Source organism: Halichoeres trimaculatus, unplaced genomic scaffold, assembly GCF_033239565.1.
Source record: "Halichoeres trimaculatus isolate MK-OKI-2021-1 unplaced genomic scaffold, fHalTri1.1 fHalTri1_scaffold_1, whole genome shotgun sequence".
Taxonomy (NCBI): Eukaryota; Metazoa; Chordata; class Actinopteri; order Labriformes; family Labridae; genus Halichoeres; species Halichoeres trimaculatus.
This window is the reverse complement of record NW_027437179.1, coordinates 16,243,904-16,262,812: the sequence shown is the minus strand read 5'-3', so window position 1 is coordinate 16,262,812 and position 18,909 is coordinate 16,243,904.

Sequence of the window (18,909 nt, the reverse complement as noted above, 5' to 3'; positions counted from 1 at the left end):
AATGGCCCCAGGCTTCATTATCATGTGAATTCTGGGAACTGCCCTGGGCCCCCAGTAACACCAGTGAGCTGCCCATATGGCGTTCGCTTGGCAACTAGGGAGAGCCAGCACCCCCCCTTCTCCCCTCCTTGCAACTCCTCCATTCCAGCACTCCTGGTATCAAAGGAGGATAAGGAGGAGAGGGAGGCCGAGGTCCAGAGCCCCCCAGCCGTAGCCCTCTTCTGGGGGGGCTTGGACCACACAGAGTAGCATTGGACAGCCCTTAGGGACCCGGGATAACATTGTTGCCCTACAGGGCACTACAACTTGCCTGCCTCTGGGTGGATTTAGAGAGTGAATTAACATTTAAGACACATCCCAAAGCTGTCAATTTAGCATCAGAGCTACGGCTCTGACAGGTGAAAGCAGCCTGTCCACATTTATTTACTGTCTTTCTCTCCTCAGGCATACAGCACAAATACTGTCTGAAAACAATGTTCTTAACTAAACCAGTAAACAAGCCCCGCAGCATACTAGCATTAAACCATTACAATGTGTTGTTAGATGTTTACTGTGTGCCCACACTTTCCTTAAAGTGATACTCTGGGATGGAACAAGTTGGGTTCTATCTCAAGGTTTAGGGCAGAAATTACCCCTACAGCAGTGTTTTTGTGCAGCAGAAGCCCAGAGCGCACACACCAAACACTCCCTCCCTGCTCCTCTGCCCGTTTCCTCTGCACTCAGACGGGGCCAAATTTTACTTGACCAAAAACACAAATAAACGGACTCCCACCTAAAAAATCTGATATCGGTCTGCATTCACGCTTTATTTAGAGAATTTTCAGCGCGTTACTTTCACACAAAAACACCTCTAAATAAGGCTCTAGTTCTCATCGTGTCGTAAAACGGCACTACCTCCGCTGCAGAGCCACAGCTGGCTACGAGGCGCTAGCCGCTTAGAGTATCAGTCCACGCGTGCGGCGTGCCAGATATAAACAAATGCAGGTAGTCTGCCAGGACGAAGAGACAGGATGAGAACTAGAGCCTTATCTAGCGGTGTTCAGCTAGCAACTAAAGAGGGCATGAGAAATCCATGGAAATTTGCTCTTTACTGGAAAACTTGCATCTAGCATGTCTTCCACCTGATGAGAACAGAAGTAGTAATGTAGTAATGTGACAGGAACCACTCAGAAACTTTTTTTAAAAAAAACATAATCTTTGTCTAAGTTGTCTACTAGCATAGAAGTGGAAAAAGTTGCATTAGTAACGCTAAGATTTTTTATTGTGAGTAGAAAATGACAGTGTTACACTTAAGCAACAATTGTTACCGCCAGGAAAAAACAGGTTAAGTTAAAACTCATGTTAAAAAGGCACCATAGCCCCAGTTCTCTGTTGTTGTTTTTTCTCTGATAGGCCTACCTTACAATTTGCTATTTGTTAGGACAATAAAATTTTGCCTTTGGTAAGTAAGAGCATCCAATGAGTTGGCAATAAAATAACAGTCTTTACTTTTTTTGCAGCATAAGTGTCCCAGATATGTTAGCACTAAGATAAAACTACCAAGTCAGTCCATATGAGGTCAACAGCCTTGTGAGTCATCTGGTTTTCCTGGATGAGGATGAGGACACTTCTGCAGAGGAGATGTCACTTCACAACAGCGCAGGAATGCTGCAGTCAGCCACCTGCATTACAGAGCCGTGGAGGAAAGAGCAGGAGGAAGTGTGTGAGCAGTGTGTGTGTTATATATATGCCATATGATCTCATGTGGCTGAGGAGATGTTGGATGGCTCCTGCATTGTTCATTGTGCAGAACATTGTCTGAGCTGTGTGTTGGTGTGATTGTGTGAGCATGTGTGTGTAAAAAGCACATGTGGTTAATCCAGTCCTCCTCTGTGCACCTGTGATGAAGGAGGCGAGGTATGGAACGCAGAAGATGGACAATAGGGGAGGGAGGAGTGAGAGGGAGACAGAAAGAGAGACAGAAAATAATTAAAGGGAGAGACAGACGGGTGTGGGGTGGGGGGGTAGAGGGAGAGCTGAAAGTGTGATCTGACTTCTGAGGAACTCTGCTGGTGATTCATGCTGTTACACATGGAGCCTTCTACTCCTTCTACAGCTGTGCAGGCCACATGCGCAATATGATTTCACAACATCTTTCCTGTCCTTGGAAATTCCTTTTTTTCATGCAGCCCTCTCTGCTCCCCCCTCCCTCCCTCCCTCCCCCCTTCCCTCCTGTCGGTGTGCCAGCGGTGTTACTCTGACAGAGGGGCAGGTGCATCACTTAGTCATTCTTCTCTTCCCCGAAAGAGTTTGTGCTTCACTGAGGCTTTAGTCAGCAAGAAGGAATTGACTGAAAGGCCGTGTCAGAGTCATGTGTTTATCAGACAGTAGCTCCACAGTGCTGCGGGTGACGGTGTTGTTGTTATCACTCAGCTCATCCCTTCTCTCTTGGTTGTCAGCAGCCAGCTGGGAGCAAAACAGTCCACTAACCTCAGTGACTCAGCATTTCTGAGTTTCTGCTGCTGCTTTTTTACCAAACAGTGTGTGTTTGTTGTTCTGTACAGTATCACTGTCTCCTTTTCAGTCCACCCCATGTCCAGCATTGACCCAGGGGTAGGTTTACACCCAGGATGACGTGTGTGTGAGTAGATGTGTGTGTGTATGACTCAAAACTCCCCTCAGGATACAAAAACATTTTTCAGTTTTAAAATTCAGCATACTGTCTATTTTTATTTTAGATGTAAGTTCAAAATGATGTGCAAACCTCCATACTGAGTTTTTTAAATCAACATTTCACAAAACGTATCAAACATTTGGAATTTGTGTTAACACTGATGAGTCAAATTCACTTTAGTTTGGTATATGCACGGCGTCGGATCAGATCAGATGGCTTTCCTGGATTTTATTGAATCTCACAACTCATATGAATCATAAATTACCCAATTTTTGCTCATAGACACATAAAAACCTTACTCATACATGCTTTGTTTGGGCTAATCTGGTAATCAATCATTACATTACATTACAGTACTGATTGCAGTGTCAGTTTGTTGTCACTGACGCACTTTGGGTTTCTGCTATTGGTTACTCTAAGCCTCATCCACATCATGTGACAAACTCAACTGAAAGATTGAACCAATAACAAAGAATTCTATGGAAAGTCTTTGAAATCCCCATATTAAAAAAAAAATCACTTCTAGATCAATGCCTGATCTTAATCCACAAAATAAAATGAGATTATCAGCGCCAAATATGTGCTAGCTATTTCTCAGCCTCCCAGTTGGGATGAACAGGGTTGATTTAAGCTACTAGTCTGCATGACAACACAACGCTGGTCAACAAGGTGGATTGTCAAAGAGAAACAGGACAGAAGAGCTAAACAGGAGAGATAAAGCCCAAGCTAAAGGCTAAAACACAGGCTAAGCTGTTTGCAGCAGTTATTCTGCAGTGGTCTGTTCAAACTTGAGAGTCTATCAATAAAATGAAGAGTGAGGTTACGTTAGCTCTGATTGGTGAGGTTGGAGTTGGTAGACAAGCACTGGTAGAAAACAACCAGGACTGACTGTTATTACAAGTTACAGACATGTCTCAGGGCACTAAGGGGCCATTTACACAACAACAGTTTCAGGGTGAAATGCAAAAGTTTTGTTGCTTTTCAGCCTTGCATTTACATGGAAACAGAGTTTCAGCCGACCTAAAACACAAATCTTTGAAAATGACTTCCATAGTTGAATTTTATCAAAGCGCTGCCGAAACCATTGCCGTATAAACAGTAAGCCCGCGTTTTCAGTGGAAACCGTCAACTCAACAGTCCTGTTGTTACAACCACCATGTGTTTCAGTATCTCTGGATGGATTGTGTAACTGGGGCCTAAATATAGCCGGCTACTAAACTATGGTACAAACTGAGTTTACAAAGTTTGCTAGTCACATTTCAAGCCATAGCACTATTTAATTATGAATAAATGCATGACTTTGTCACTTAAGCTGCGTTTCCACCAAGCAGTGCGGGTCGGTTCAGTACGGTTTGGGACGGTTTGGGACAGTGAAGTCTCATCCCGTTTGCGTTTCCACAGCAAACTGTGCCCTCTCGTGGTGGGCGGCGTGTAAGCCGCATGCCGGAAGCCACAGCTGGTAAACAATAGCACTACGCCGTAGCAGCTTACCCCGCGATTACATCCAACAAAGAAGAAAACGCGACACAGTAAACAAAGAGCACGGATGGAAGACATGCAGCATTTCGTCCTCTCTGTGATTTTCATGAAATTCTCTGTTACAAAGTGAAATCAAGCTTCGTTTCAGGGAAGTCTGTGTGCTGCCAGGAGAAATGCAGCTGCTGTCGGGGTGAGTGACGATTCTTTTGACCAATCAACCGTCTGCAGTGTGTTGCTCCACCTCCCGAGAGCGGATCGGTTCAGTCTGGCACCCATACGAAAGGGTTCCAAAAAAGTGGGACGGCTCGTCTCGGTTTTTAGGGATCCGTCCCGGGATGAGTCTGTGGAAACGCCGCTAAAAGCGCACTGTACCGAGACGGACCGACCCGGACTGCTTGGTGGAAACGCGGCTTTAGTATCCTGTGAAAAGTTGTCTTGAACAAAGAAAAGTAATGTTAAAAAGAAATCACCATCCAGTATTTTGCTTAAAATTGAATGTACAACTTGTTTAGAGTAATGTCTTAGTAACCGAGGGTTCAGGTGCTCATGGGAAATTGAGTCTTTTTACACTATGAAATAGAGTGTGATCATAGTTTGTCCCAGTATGACTGAGAATACAGAGCTGTACTATATTTAGAAAAGAGGGAGTTAGGGGACCTTTTATCTTGGTTAATTTTTACATTAATTGTTCCACTGCTCATGAATTACAGAAGTTTACCTTTGGGTGCAAGTAGTTTTTAAAATTGACCTCAAAGCAACATGTTTTTCATTTTTAGGGCTATTTGAAATGTTATGAATCTTATGTTGGCATAACGGTGAAAATGATCAGTTTAATGAACACTCATTGTATCATTGGTATCTTCATTTATCGTTTCAAAAAGTATTGGTAATCCTCTTCTCCACCCACCCACATGCATACACTTCTTATCTCTTTTCGCGCCAAAAGGGCCTGTAGGAGAAACCAGGAGAAAAGAGAAAGGGTCTTGAAATGGGGAGGAATGAGAGTGGAGTTGAAGAAGAAGTGAATGAGTAAGAGAATGAGAAAATGAGAGGGAGAGACAGCATGGATTCTTTTCATTGGGGCCTTAAAGACATGTTTCCCTCAGATGTTGGCTCTTCTTCAGATGCTAATGGTTCACTCTTATTCCCAAGCTGGGCCTTAGCATAACAATGCAGTGGAAGTGAAAGAGCTAAACCTCTGCTTTCTTTAAGAAGCCAAAGCTGGGCTTTTCTTGTGGACTAATGCCCCACTCTCTCTTTGTGCTCCCAGTGAAAGGCCTGTGGAACGCAAAGGCAAGGTGATCACAGAGTTTACTGAAAATGAGACTGAAACAACACTCGGGCCTGCGCTGGAGTTGTACTGGTGTACTAGCAGAATGATCAAATTTAGGCCCAGGAGCCTGCTGGCCCCGAGCCAGAGCACTCACTCTGTAAAATATGATGACGGCAGCCTTTCTGAATATTATCAGCTTTTGCTTTCAAAGCTGTGCAGAATTATGTCTCATCCAGGACTCCAGTCCAAATGTTTTGACTGAGTGTCCCGTGATGAATCCATGACGCCAGTGTCCCTTTGGAGGGAAGGACTTTTAGATGAACGCTTCAGACAGACCTTGAGGAGGCTCCAATAGATACTGAGGAGAGGCACCGATAGCCTCTGATAGCGAAAGAGAACATATGGTTTCAGGCTTTATCACTCATCAAGAAAGAATGAAAGGGATCGAGGACAAAGGACACACAGGAGGACACAGAGATATGCGCAGGTCACCCTGGCTGCGTGCAGATATGATAACTTTAGCATATCCATGTTTGTGCAAAGTCAAACTGTTCCTTCTTCTTACATATCATTTAATTATCTGCCTCATTGCAAAAGTCTTCTTGGAAATTCAGAGGAATCAAACAGGGCACAGTTCTAGATGTGGTTTTGAGGCCAGCTGGTATTTTATGAGCGTATGTTTATGACTTTGATGCATATAAAGTTGTTGCAAACTGAAAATATGTGTTCAGGGATGTAGAGATTTAGGGCTGTATGCACTGTGTGATATCACTACGATTTACGTTTATGACACATGTTAAAGGTTTTAAATACAGAAGGAGTTAATAGACTAAAAAAAGCAGAGTTTAATTCAAATGTGCAAAAATAAAGCTAGCAACTTGCAAAGTAAAAGTTAGGTTGAGGACATAAATACTCAGTCTTTTTTGCATTTAAAGTTTGACATAAAAAGCACTTGAGTGACATGTGAGCTCTAAGATATCCAAATGAGTCTTCAGCTGTTTCCCCTGAGGCTTAACAATGACAATAGTCCACTAAGTGCCCCCCCAATTACCAGGTTTTAACCCATTAACACCTCTGATATTCTCCCTCTATGTCCTTGTAGCTCCCCCTCACTCCCCCTCCCTCTCTATGCAGATGAGCAGTCGGTCCAGGTGCAGCACAGAGGAGGTTAGCACCTCCTCAGAGCACTGACACACTCTATTTACATGCAAAACGCCTGGCTTAGTCAGAAAATGTGTGAACACAGGTGTGAGCGTGTGTGAGTGGGACGTGGTGGGGATGCCGTCAGCAGAGCCACTAATCTGTTTGTCCTCATGTTTGCTGTATTTGCTCTGATGCTATTGAATCACACTGTTGTGTAATGACACACTGTGTGGAAAATCTGTCTATTGTGGAAGACTGGGGAGAGAAAAAACTCAAGCCTACATTTACTTTTGCTGGACCTGGCTTTCTGTGCCCTTTCATTTGTGTGTGTGTGTGTGTGTATACATGTGAGTTTGTGTGTGTGTAGGTTGAGAGGAAGTCGGTGGTGGCACCCAGTGTCATTTGAAGCGAAGCGCCTGGCGCCACAGCATTGGGAACCTCACTCCCCGGTGCCAGGCTCATTTTTATAAGCACTCACTAAATGACACGCAGCTGGCGGCATGGAGACAGCTGTCACTGCCGTCACTACGCCCTCATCTGTCTCCCTCCTCGTTTCATTCCCTCTCTTTTCCTTCTCTCTCACACTCTGGTGTTCAGCTGGGCTCCCTCCCTTCCTCCTCCCCCCTCCCTCCCTTCAGGGTCCAGACTTCGTGGAGCCGAAGCTGCAAAAACTCACTTCCTGGACCTGGTGCTCACTTCCTCTTCTTTTTGTGGGACTTCCTGTGCTGCCTCTGTGATCAGACCGGCCAGTGCTGACTCTCTGGGAGAGAACTTCCTGATGCGCAGACAGCTGGGGAGATAATCCGCTCTTTCTGCTTTTGTCAGGGTTTTTTTTTTCTATCTCTTTTTCTGAGTCTCCAGAGGTCTTGTTTTTCCCCCCTGTTCCGTTTTTCCATTTACTCTGCTAAGCTGCAGGTTTATTTTGATACGAAGCAGACCAAATTTGATCCCCCAGAGATGGATCATCTCCTGAAAAGGGCAGCATCACAGGAAAATGAGACCAACAGATATCATACAAACTCTAATCACATCAGACCGAAGCAGAAAGCACAGTTCATACCTGCTGTTCTAGGGGGAAATATCCTGCAGTATCACGTCAGGATGTCCCGTCTGTTTGGACTGATGTTCTCCTCCTTTAGCACCTCGCCCTCCCCTCTGGCTGAGAGTGGAGGAATGCAGTGGGTGTGTGGGCCTGGCAGCGAGCAGAGACTGGCTCTAGATGGTACGCTGAGCCCAGAAACAAGGAGAACTGTGATGGTTCAGAGCAGGAAGGACAGAGCTCAGATAACTTGCATGGAGGAGGCCTATGTGGGTGAGAAAGCACAGACTTAATAGGAGAAGAGGGCATTTCAGAAAAACCTAGATGAGTTTGTAGACGATGTAGGAATGATCATAGGTTTTTGTTGATGCTTTTTTGATGGAGTTTTTGGTGCCATAGATCAAAGTATCAACATATACACATTCATGAGTTGCTGCATTTCTATCTCTGGTAGTACCAGGATGCTTAAGACTTAAGGGTTGTCTACACGACAGCGGTTTTAGAGTGAAACGCAAAAGTATTGTTACGTTTCGTCCTCTCGTTTATAGGGGAACTGCGTTTTAACCGACCTAAAACGCAAATTTTCGAAAACGGCCTCCAAAGTGGAATTTTTCAGAAACACTGCCGACATCGTTGCTGTGTTGACAGTAAGCCCGCATTTTCAGTGTAACTACTGACGTCACGCTCCGCTTCACACAAGCGTATACAACAGCACGAAAGTACCTTTGTTACGATCGTAATATGCTACTGTACTAAATGTGCATCTGTTGCTCCACTTCTGCACTTAATACCAATCAATACATCGTGCCTAAGCACGCTTCAGCCCTAAAGCACGTTTGGAAAGGCCAGTGTGACCGCAACTGTGACATGCTCAAGCACGATTCGCTTCTGTGCTTTGGCACGCTTCGGAGAGATGGGCTTTGGCACGGTTTGCTTCATGCACGAGCACAAGCATAGCGCTTGATCTTTGACGTATGATTACCGCAAGCACATCCCTCGACAATCATTTTAAACAAAGCAGGGGTGTTAGAGGGCTGTGTCGGGTGAAAACGACTTAATATAAGTCCAAAAGTCTCTAAAGTTGCAGCAGTTCTCTCTGTGTCTCATTGTGCTGACTCTGATGAGATCGGGCTTCATGTAAACAAATGCTTCACGATTACGTAGGTGGGCCATGCCTGTGTGTGATACCTGCTGAAGTCTAGTTCATATAGGGGTAGTGTGACCACTGGCCATACTCTCCAGCTGGGGAATGGCGCTGCAGGGGGTGCTTAGGCATGGCATGGTTTAGATGGCCGGTGTGACCGCGCCCTAAAAGTGGCTTCTAGGTAAGACAGTTATAACACCAACTATAGGCCTGGCATGCTTACTACAACTTTTTTTTTTTTTCACTGCGTATTAGCTTTTTTGGTTTTGGTTTGGTATAAACGGGGCCTAACAATCTCCAGGCAAAAACATCCTCTGTTTTCAGAAGCATATGTTCACCTTATGCTGCTTCCTCAATGTGGGCCCATCTGCCACCTGGGCTACCAGTGTCAGCAGGGTGGCAGGTCCAGGGTCAGGACTGAGGAATGGGGGCTGAAGGGAACAAGGCCGACCCGGGGAGAGAAGATCAAGACCTAACCTGAAGAGGCTATGGGTCGCTAAGAGCCAGTGTGCTACCTCTGCATAAAGAGGCTGAACTGTGAGAGCCTCTTCTGAGACCTTGAAGGCTCGATGCCCAGGACATCAGTGGAGGAATAAAGAGTTGCTCCTCTGTTTGCTGAGGGTCTATGAGGGGGAGCAACCTGCAGGGGTAATAAATAGTTGAGCTGGATAACACGTGTTGTTTCACCTGACCACTTCATCTGTAATCTCACAAGCCTTAAGGGAAACCTACTGAAGTGAACGGCTGTCTAAGCTTTATATTGCCTCAATCAACGCTGACATAGATGCTATCAAGGTGTCAGCAACCTGGACTGCAACAAGAGCTAAAGGCAGTGCTTTGAAGAGATAGCAGTAGCAAGCTCTGGCAGATTCACTTTCCTCATTAAAAAAAAAATGAAATTTTGATTATTAGTTTATTTTCAATATGCAATACAGAACCTCCTAGTTCCAACTTTTTTTTTACACAACATAATATATAAATGAAAATTAAGAAGTAACTCACATATTTGAAAAGGAGTGAGAAGAAGCATAGCTCGCGAGCTCTCACCCCTTTAGCTAATCATAAATAACATATACACATATAAATACACATCTGTGTTCATATACACATATGCACATACTAACAACTGCGCTTCTATACAAACACATGCACCTAAATACACCCACATATTTACATACATGTACACATACACACATTCAAATTGGCTTCTCTGCCTCTCATCACCATGCAATATCATTTAATTACTGATGATAATCATGAAGTGTCCTTAGTCACTGTACGCTCCAAGTAACATATTTTTGTACCTTTCTTTGAACTGGTTAATATTTGGACTTTGCTTGAGTTCATCCCCCAGATTATTCCAGAAATTTACACCAGAAGTAGATATAAAGAAGGCTTTTAGTGTTGTTCATATGTTTTTTGATTTTGAAGTTATTTTCCCCTCTTAATTGACAGCCTCCATCCTGATAACTAAACTAGGTTTGCATTTTTCTGTTTTTTTTTTTTTTTTTTTTTTTGCCGTATACATGATGATTGCTGTTAGATATTTCAGTGAATTTTAATAACTTTGATTGTATGAAAAGTGGACTGGTATGCTCCAAGTAGTTGACTGCGTGAATAGTCCTTATTGCTCTTTTCTGTTAGATGTTGAGTGACTGCAATGAAGTTTTATAGGTATTTCCCCAAATCTCAGCACAGTGAACAGTAAAGTGTGCAAAGAGAATTGTGATGCAGGGTGAGTTTTGCTTTGTGTGTGATTGCAATGCTTCTTAAAACAAATGCAATATCTTTCTAAATCCGTCAAAATTAACACAACCCTGCTATGGAGACTCCTCCACAGAAATGAAGGTTTAGAGGAAAAGAAGGCTGAGAAGTGGCTTCTGCCCAGGACGAGGCCTGTGATCTGGGCATGTTTCAACGGGATCCCCGAGCTCTGCAGCGCTCTGGCCCAGGTCCGCCTGGCTCAGTCTAGCTGGCTGTACCCTGAAGATGTGAGTGACAGGGGAACATGGCAAACTCTCCATGAGTCCTCCACTTCCTGAGCCACTGCTGTGTGCTGTAGCTTTCAGGAGCTCCATATGGCTGCAGGCTAAGTACACACACACAGGAAGAGGTGACATCTGAAACAAGCAAATGCTGCAACAGCATGATCGTGGTGTCCTCAAGCAGGGGGAAAGTATTGTGCTTGTGCAATACTTGTATGTATTCCTGTGCCATGTGATGACACTTGAGTTCATGCCAAGTGCCAAGTTCTGTTATACTTATTTCACAAGAATTAAACACTTGCAGCTGGTAAACACCTGCAAATTCCAGTAATTTATCATTTGGTTTGTTCCCTTCCTTGACAAACAGGGCATTTTGAAATAATAAAAAGTATCAGCTTGCTTTTTTTTGGCTGGCCTCATTTCTAAAAAAAAAAAAGATGAAAGAAAAACAATTACACAAAAGTTACTTTACCAACAGGGACAACAAATGTGTCAACAGATGTTTTTATTCTCTTACGCTTATCTTGACAAAAGAGCAACATGTTTAAAAGTTCTAATCAAATCTCCTCTAATTATTAACTTTCTTGTTACGTCAGTTCAAACATTTTCCAGGTGTTAATCAGATTAAAGAAGAATGAATTTTTCATCTAAGAGGAGTTTCTTTGGTAGGACTCAGGGATGAATGTGTAATGAGCTTGAAATAACCTAAAGCCCTTTTTTTCTCCCTTTTCTCAGTGTCCTCCCTCCCTCCTCCCCTCTCTCTGTCTTTTTTTTCCTCTTTTGGGAAACATGCCTTTCCCAGCTGCACAGCCCCCACAGCGCGAGGCCAGGCCAGGAGCACAGCTGGCCAGACTTGGTGGAGCCAGTCGACAGGCGCATGGAGCGCAGCCCGCCCAGGGCCCGCTTCCTCCGCAAACATGCCCAGGTGTGGGGCCTCTGAGCTGGGCTTCTGATCTCTACCAAACAGCACTTTGTGTGTGTGTGTGTGTGTGTGTGTGTGTGTGTGTGCGTGTGTGTGTGTGTGTACGGGAGGGACATTGGGATGAGGGATCAAGAAGGCAAAAAAGGGGAGAAAGAGGAGGGGGTTGTCATGGTGTGTGTGTGTGTGTGTGTGTGTGTGTGTGTGTGTGTGTGTGTGTGTGTGTGTGTGTGTGTGTGTGTGTGTGTAAGGAGGGGGTGTCCCTGCCGAAGCTGTGTCAACACTGTGTGTGAGTGTGTGTGAGTATGTGCATCTGTATCTGCATGTGTTTGTGTTTCGGGAAGTGAAGGGTCACCCCTGGGGGAGACAGTGGGCAACAACAATTACTGCAGCATTGTAGCTAAATTGTGTCTGAATTGTTGGTCCCTGCCCACAGCCAGCCGGTGCCAGCAGAGAGAAGCTTGGAGTGGGTATGTAATTACTGTGCAGTGGTTTGTTGGAAAGATGCAACGCTCCTTATTAGCATATAATGGAAAATAAATGATCACCTGCTGGATGAGCACACTCTTGTGTGGAGCTCAGAGGATTGTTTGAAGACTGTGAGTCTGTACAAATCACTGATTACCTTTCACACATATCAGCGACAGACTTCGTGCAGAGGGTTCTGGTTCTGTTTGAGCTGTGGTCCTATTACACTTAAACAAAAACACACTTTTGAACATACCCAGCCCGGGCCACAGAGCTTGCCTGAGTAAGTTTCCCATAAATCACTTCATAAATCAGCACACAAATGTTCACTTAAATGATTTCAGATCACTTCATAACAGCTACATTACCTATGGCCCATTTGATATACAACCCCACCCCTACACCCCCTCATTTCACCGTGTTACAGCTGATGGTGACCTCACACTGGCCTGGTTGACATCCAACCCAAGCATTTAACATTATAACCAGATTTCAGCACACAGTCACACACAGGCCTTCAAATGCAGTTACACACACACACACACAGATGATCCAAGTCCACCCTCTGCACCAGATGAAACACAGTGTAACAGGAGGCGTATGAGCTGGGGTCAGATCAGATAAGACGAGGCCAGACAGCCTCTGATAAGCTCTTTGAATGGCTCTATCTGCAGCGTCAGGGAGACGTTCTCCCCTTCAGCCGTTTCACATGATGACTGTTGGCCAGGCAGACGCTCTGCTGCTGCTGCTGGCCTGTTTGTGCCACAGTCCTGCTACTAATTAACTGGGAGAGCCCAGAGGCCTCTGACTGACTGCCTTGTCTGCTCGCCACTCAGGATTGCTCATGCATGCATGCTAACAGACACTCACGCAAATGCACACATGGACATATATACTGCTCTCTGTTGTGGACCCCTGGAGGATCTGGATGGTGTAGGTAGCCCTCTTGTGGTAGCTAAAAATAAAAGCTGTTCAGGGTAGAAAGATTAGTTTTACTGTTTGAGTTACTTAAGCTTTTTTTCTCCTGAATGTTCTCAAAAGTCACATTCCGGGGAAAAAAATAAGTGCTGCATGCTGCTCAGAGCTGTGGCTATCTGACTTTCAGCTATCATTATTATCAACACATCAGCCAGTTATTTTATTGTAATAGCACTTGTAGTTTCATCAGTTGCACTGGGTTAAATCTTTATCTATGAGCCTTTACATTCTACAAAGTTGTTCAGACAGAAAATGACTGTTTTACAATTTGAAAACTTACCAAAGATGGTTACAGATTAAAGTTGACTAATAAAAGAATCTTACAGCTCTGATGTTGAGTCGAACAAGCTTCATTGTCTAACTGAAGCTTCTGATGACAGTCCAGCTGGAGGTCACTGCTGTGTTTTAGCAGCGCTCCCCTCCCACAGAGCAGAGGTTAAAGCACATTTAACCTCGTACGTCCAGGAGCATTCCAGAGACTCTCAGCTGTTTTTTCCTGCAGCGCCCCCGTGCAGAGTCCAGGCCTTGATGCAAGGAAACCACCCTCTATATCTTTACAACAAGAAAACAACCCAATCAGGTTGTTTGAACAGCCACAAAGTGCACACAAACACACACAGTTCACATATGGACGCAGGAGGAGGCTGTGTGAGCGCTGCAGCTACTTGAATCCCACCATCAGCAGGTGTAGGTATGTTTTGGAGGATCAGTTTGGATTTGTATGCGTGTGTGCGTGGGAAGAGTGTGAATAGATGTATTTGTGTGTTTCAGTTACTGCGTTTGTGTCTGTCAGTTAGAAAAAAAAAATGTCAGCTTGCTCACCTGTTCACACACAGAGGACAGAAGAGGAAGCAGTCGCTTTTTCCCAGGGCCACAGCCATGGCTGAGTGTACACACAAACACACAAACACACACACACACACTCCAGCCTTCACATTTTTGTCCCTGCACTCACCTGTTTGTTCAGAGGATGTCTGCTGCTTGATCAACTTAAACACAGCTCCAATGTTTCCACGCTACCTGTTTGAACAGCTGAGCGAAGCGTTGACTTTACCACTTTGCACAATGGCACACACACACACACACACACAGACACACACACACACACACACACACACACACACACACACACACACACACACACACACACACACACACAGGCCTCCTCCTGTGCACCTTCTGTTCGTGTCAACTTGGGTGTGTTAAATGCTGCCCGGTGACCCACTGAAAAACTTTCACCCTCAGTTTAAAATAGCTCACTCTGGTGTGATGGAGTACAATAAGAAATCTGGTCTGAAGGCGCATGTTTGTGGCCTGCATTGCTTACTATATATGGGCTGTGCCTCCCAGTCCAACATCTAATTATGTGTTGAGTTCTGATGGGAAAGGATTACACACACACTCACACACACACTTCCATCCAGCAGGAATCTGTAATTGTGTGAATATGTGCTGTGGATGCTGGAGTGGATGTGAAGTTTGGGAGGCAGAGTGCTATTGAAGGAATGCCTTGGTGCCAGTGAGACTAGGGAGCAGAGCAGCAGACGAGCTGTGGTGGAGCTAAATGAGGAGAGACGGCTGAGTTTATGGCACAGCGTTGCATTCCTCTCTGATCTATAGGCAGCTGTACGCTGATGGGCATCATCTGTCTTCAAAGACACAACACACACGCAGACATTCAATGAAAATAGATGCAGAAGGAGTTGAACGTGGAGAGGGAAGGGAACTTTTAAAGCTTTGAGCTCTTTCTGACTCGTGTCAGCAGTGAGGGAGACTATTACAGGCTTAACACGGCACAGAGGGCTCATCGGCGTCCGCCTGTCGCTGGCCGGCCTGTTTTGGGGGTCCGGGCGGAGGGGTTTTGCGGCTGCGGTGCTGCCTGAGGCCTGGCTGGGCTGATTTACAGGCGGCGTGGGGACATGTGCTGGGGATACTCCCAGAGCAGCCTGGTGGGGGCCAAAACAGCCACACTGCTGCTGCCTGCACATCTGGAGTCTAGACTGAGTGGCTCTGCCGAGCGCCTCCCTCCCTCCCTTCTTCTTCTTCTTCTTCCCTCCACATCCACATGCATCCATCCCTCTTTCTCTCCACCTCAGCTGCTGTTTCCCCCCGCCCACCTTCATCCACTGTTTTCGTAGCTGCCAGGGCTCAATTGAAATTTAAGATCAGCTCTCACTTTTTCCTCTCTCCTTCAGCTTTCTGTCTCCCTCTCACCCAGCACTCCACACATCTGTAGAAGGACGAAGCAGTCAGAAAAAACAGGTACACGTCACAGAGCGCATGTGGAAGATATCAGAGAAAAGATTGTTATTCCTCTCCCTCTGAGAGCCGGGGCCTAAGTGTTCACAGGGGACCCTCCAGTGATCTTTCAAAGAATCAAGGTTCAGACTCCTGTGCCAAGGAGGGGTCAGACTAACATATTGGCTCTGACATACATAACAAACAGTAGTGCGATCAACGTGATACCTCACATGCTAACTCTCTAACTCTCGTACACTTAACCTTGTTGTAACGTCGACTCCTGGTGTTTTCTGTCAGGATGAATGTTGCTCTCACTCCAGACCTTGCAGAGCAGATTTATATCCTTGTCAGTCATTGATACCATTCACATCTTGTAACTCTCATTCAGTTCAAAGCATCTTGGGCCAGTTGTTCAAAGAACTTAATCTGGATCAAAATGATCTGGATTTGGAAATCCCATTTCATGCTATCCAGGATCAGGTAATACGTCTCAGTTTTACATCAGTTTTTCAAAGCAACATTGGATTGGATCACTCTGATCCAGATACACAGTTTTCAAGATTACCAAATCTGGATTACCAGTGCTCTAAATGTGACAACATATCATAATGTGGGGTACCAGCTCTGTATTGAACAACAGGTAGAGGAGCCAACATGGGGTCATTGTAGCTTTCTTTTTATTTTGAGAAAAAAAAAAAAAAAAAAAAAACGTAAAAATCCACTTTTACTTTTGATTTCTTTTCTGACCCCTCATCTGAGCTAGGGATGGGAATTGATAAGATTTTGTCAATACCCATGCCCTTATCGATTCTGCTGATTGATCTAATTCTTTATTTATCCCCTTATCAATTCCTGTTGTGAATTTTCTTGGTACAAAAAGTAGCTTTACCGGTTTTCTGTGTCAACATTTACTTGAGTTCATACTGTAAGTGAATTAAGTGTAATTGGTCCCTGAGTCTGGATATTTCTGGGCATAATTATACAAAAACAGCTAAAAAATTGCACACAATGTGACATTGATGTACTGTATTGTAATATATGAATAATTCAGGTAGGCCATCTAGTGTCTCAAAGTGGTTATAGCAATGGTTTAAGTTGTTTGGAACCTTTCTGTAGTAATGAAGTCAGCCATGAGCCTTTCATTAGCCTGTTAGCTTCTGACATTTGAAATTCCAAGTATTTTTTACAAAGAGTTGGCGTGATATGTTTCTGTGATGAAAGTTGGAATTCTATTCTGAAGCCGAAGTTATACTGATGTATGCCAACTGCTAGCATGTCAATGCAGTTTCCCATATACGTTAGCATCAAGCTTGCGCTTTGTTGTTATTTAGGTAAATAAGGTGATTTATACCATTTTGAATGTACTGAATATGAATCTCCTGAGAGAGAGTAATGTACATTTCTTTGTGAAGTCAGTTTGTCAGGAAAACTTCAAGCTGAAAATCCTGAATCTGAATTTTCTTGGGAAATGTTATCTAATTGCTAAGCTAAGCTAGCTGCAGCAGACTAGTCGTCGTAAGGCCCGGTGGCTCCGGCACAATGTAAAGAATTGACAAGGGAATCGTTAAGCACAAAGACTAACGATGTCTAAGGATTGAAACATTTCTTATCGATACTCAACAGGAACCGGTTTTCGATTCCCATCCCTAATCTGAGCCACAACAAATGAAGAAATATACTTAAAAAAATATGAAGTAGATATCTTGAAACTGTCTGAAATGTTTAAAAAAAGAGGCTAAATGTTCAATAGGTAGCAAAATAAAAAAATGTTAAGGGTTCTTCTTCAACTGTGAAGGAGAGTCCATCATTTTTAAGCTCTGCTTGTAGAGGGAGGATCTGAGATTTTTCTCTGGTTTGCTGCAGTTTGGTCAGCTTGATTTGTTCTTCTGCCAGGAGTGTCTGTGCTTCTGCTCCTTTAGTTTCCCTTTGTTTTTGCTTTACCCAACTAAAAGGCTTCAGGTAGCCTAAGTTACCTTTATCTACTTTATCACTGTAAAGGTTCAACAAGTCAAGTGTAAAATACAAAAGAAGTACCAACACTAAGTTGTACAGATGTTGTATTATTTGACCAATTTTAAAGTTTTCCTGAAATCTAACTTGAAATCCTACCCCCTGTTGGGATCAGGATAATCCAGTTTTTTGGATTAAAGTGATCCAAATCTGACTGAAAAGTTCTGAACAACACAAACTGAAGGTTTGATCCAGACTCAAACTAGGATCGGATTACGTGATCTAATCTGATTTTGAAATCCCTACTTCCCTCTTGAACAACCCACTTTCAGGATTTAATCCAATCCAATACCCAAAATCTGATTGGATTACCTTTGAACAACTGGCCCCTAATGATGATCTTATTTCATTCTAATGTATAAATCATACACTGCTGCACTGATTAGCTTTGGAGCCCCTGTTGTGTAAATAAAGACATTTGTGTTATCTCCCACCGCAGCAGCAGCGTGATGGATGATGCTCTCAGCTCCATAAGATTAATATGTTTTGGTAACTTGGACAGTCTACAGGGGCAGTGAGAAACCTCCACTCCCCACATCAGACATGAATTGTAATGCAGATCATCTCTTGTGCCTGACAGTGGCTGTTTTAAACATTAAACTTGTTACAATGTTATTTCTTCTCGAGTAAACAGCGTGCATCAGGGTTTTCCCGAAACACAGGGTTTTCACACGAGCACAAAACAATTGCGTCTCCCTTTAAACAGTGGAAAGTAGAAACAGCTTGTGTCTGTGGACGCAGGGCGGTAGGCGTCAGTATAATTTACCGCAGACAAACAGGGACCCCTCTTTCTTTCCATGTTGCCTGATTTCCTCTCCGTGAAATGAACACAAGTTTTTTTTACTGCCTCGTTCACCCTATCACATTCACACCGTGTCATACACTGCAGGATAAATGGCCGTGTTCAGCTCTGTGGTGTTAAACAGGTCGTAAAAGGCAGCCACACGATACCCCTCCAACAAGGCCTGAACCTGTGAGGCTGCTCGCCTGACTGTCGCCTGACGGCGCCCCCCTCCCTCCTTTTATGGAATGAATTTCCATGTAAGGCCACAACAAGGTCTTATTCATTTTTAAGAAGTCAAGAAAGAAGTACTTGAGAATTTAAGAAAACATCTGGGTGCTGCTGGCTGCTGTTTGTCTTATCTGGAAGCAATTACAACAAACACTCTCACATTTCTCTGGTTTCTCTCCTGCACATCCTCCCACTACCTGCATCAGCCTGGTTCCCACCCCTGTTCACGTCACAGGAAAGATATTGAGGGCAGGATGAAACAAAAGACACCAGATACAACAGAGCGGGGGTGTTTTTATAGTGAAAGGTAAAGAGAACAAGTATTCCCAAGTGACTGAGATGACCTCAACTCAATGGAGGACAGGTGCGAACTGTCGGGCTCTCACCTGTGCTGAAAGAAGCTTAAGTGTCTTTAAGACAAAGGTTCACACAAAGACACTGTTTTTCTTCAAAAGCAACACAGGTAAAGTCTCTGAGTATCTCTGAACTGATGTCCCGAATACTAACTACTGGTTTTTATAAAGACGTAAACACATCATATATCTGCGAATCATACAGGAATTTT